Source organism: Papio anubis, chromosome 9, assembly GCF_008728515.1.
Source record: "Papio anubis isolate 15944 chromosome 9, Panubis1.0, whole genome shotgun sequence".
Lineage (NCBI taxonomy): Eukaryota > Metazoa > Chordata > Mammalia > Primates > Cercopithecidae > Papio > Papio anubis.
In genome coordinates, this window is record NC_044984.1 from 51,151,979 (window position 1) to 51,154,779 (window position 2,801).

A 2,801-nucleotide genomic window follows, 5' to 3' on the forward strand; every position below is an offset into this window, starting at 1 on the left:
GACTTAAAGAATATGGAAGATGTCAGAATCTTGTATTACTCTATAGTGAACAAATGAGACCCTTCTCTAAAAGACTAGGTTAAATTAACTTTTAACCACATTTACCTAAGTGAAACACTCCATAAGCCATATTTTATTTTATTTTATTTTATTTTATTTTATTTTATTTCTTATTTTTTTTTTTTTGAGACCTGAGTCTCAAGCCTGTCACCAGGTTGGAGTGGCCGTGATCTCAGCTCACTGCAAGCTCCACCTCCTGGTTCACGCTTCTATCTCCTGCCTCAGCCTCCCGAGAAGGTCACGCCGGCCCCGGCCCCGGCTAGTTTTTTGTATTTTTTAGTGGCACGGGTTTCACCGGCCAGGATGGTCTTGATCTCCTGACCTCGTGATCCACCCGTCTCGGCCTCCCAAAGTGCTGGGATTACAGGCTTGAGCCACCGCGCCCGGCCAAGCCATATTTTATTAAGATTTTATATAATTTGAAATTTTTTACGTCACCTGCTTTGACCTGTCAGTTTGCAAAAAAACTGTCGTTATAGTTTACTGATTTTCAGGAAAGTTTTAGATAATACAATTTTAGATCATCAGGTAATTTATGTAACTACCACTCAGAAAAGAGATTTTTGGTGTTAAGTATATTTACTCCCTTGTTTGCATTTCTTGTTCCAATTTAGTTAATTTAATTAGATGAAAATTCACAATAAAAAGTAGGTGAAGGTGCCAAATTAAAGGAATAATACTACATATAAAATTTCTGTGATAGTTGCTAATGGTACCAGTACTTGATTTCAAGTTTCTCTGAAATATCATCTTAGTTTTGTTTTTGAATTATTATTTAACAAGTCCCTTACTGGTGAATATTTGTGTTATTTTCCCTTTTTTTTTTTTTTTTTTTTTGAGATGGAGTTTCACTCTTGTTGCCCAGGCTGGTGTGCAATGGCACGATCTCAGCTCACCACAACCTCCGCCTCCCGGGTTCAAGCGACTCTCCTGCCTCAGCCTCCTGAGTAGCTGGGATTACAGGCGCCCGCTAATACACCTGGCTAATTTTTGGTATTTTTAGTACATATGAGGTTTCTCCATGTTGGTCAGGCTGGTCTCGAACTCCCGACCTCAGGTAATCCACCCGCCTCGGCCTCCCAAAGTGCTGGGATTACAGGTGTGAGCCACTGAGCCTGGTCTCCATTTTTTATTATTACTAGAATCACCATATTTCCTGGCTTGTCTGGAACAGTATGAAACATGTTCTTATATTTATAGCAAAATTAGGCCAGGCGCGGTGGCTCACGCCTGTAACCTCAGCATTTTGGGAGGCTGAGGTGGGCGGATCACCTGAGGTCAGGAGTTCGAGACCAGCCTGGCCAACATGGTGAAACTCCGTCCCTTCTAAAAATACAAAAAATTAGCCAGACATGGTGTCACACACCTGTAATTCCAGCTACTCGGGAGGTTGAGGCAGGATAATTGCTTGAACGCCGGGGGGCAGAGGTTGCAGTGAGCCAAGATCACACCACTGCACTCCAGCTGGGCGACAGAGCGAGACTCCGTCTTTAAAAAAAAACAGAAAACCAAAAACCAAAAACTGCTTAAGGAACTCTAGAATCACAATATTTAACACAATTATTATAATTTAATATAGAAGCACAAGCAGGGAAAAAAATATGTCACCAAAGTTTTCAAGTAGTCAACTCATTATTGGAGCCATTTTATTTTATTTATTCAGCTGGTTCAGAATTCAAAAGGGCATATAATGAAGTTGCTATCCTGCTTCTGTTTCCCAGCTATCCAGTTTCCCTCCCTGGAGGCAAACAGTGTCATTGTTTTTTTGTTGTTGTTGTTGGCTTTTTTTTTTTTTTGAGATGGAGTTCTGTCGCTTCAGGTTGAAAGTGTAGTGACGCCGGGATCTCGGCTCACTTAAGCCTCTCCCGGTTCACTGCCATTCTGGCTCCTCAGCCTCCCCGAAAGTAGCTGGGACTGCTGCATGCTCAGCCACTAATGCCTCTCGCTAATTTTTTTGTATTTTTAGTAGAGACGGGTTTCACTGTTAGCCAGGATGGTCTCATCTCCTGACCTCGCGGATCCGCCTCGCCTCGCCTCCCAAAGTGCTGGGACAGGCGGAGCCACCACACCGCTTGAGACTGAGTTCCCCGCCTCTGTCGTGCCCCAGGCTGGAGGCAGTGAGGCTGATCTCGCTCATGTAAGCTCCTCCCCAGGTTCACGCCAGTCTCCTGCCTCAGCCTCCCCGAGTGGCTGGGACTACAGGCGCCACCACGCCATTAATTTTTGTATTTTAGTAGAGACGGGTTTCACTGTGTTAGCTGGTGATGATCTCTCGACTCTCCTGACTGTGATCCACCTGGCCTCAGCCTCCCAAAGTGCTGGATGCCAGGCATGAGCCACTGCACCCAGCCTGTTTTCCTTATTTTCTTTATTATTTTGTATTCATCTGTAAAGGAGGATTTTCTTCATCAATTACTTGGTTATTCTGAGAAACAATTCATATAGAAAAAAGGCAGGCTATATATTCAACTTCAGTTTTCCTTTATTTACCAGTTTTAGGATAGTAAGTTGATTATGTAATATTCTTTAAAGACGCATCAATTAGGGCTTTGAAAATTATTATGAACTTGTGGATTTTATTAAATTTGGCATGCTTACATTCCTCTTTTGTAGTTATTCTTTTTGATGCTCAAACTGTACCATCTTTGGACAATAGCAACCCACTGAAGTTGATTCTTTTAAAATATTATTCATTTAATTTTTCACTTTTTAGCAATACGTAACTGAACGAAGTACAACAA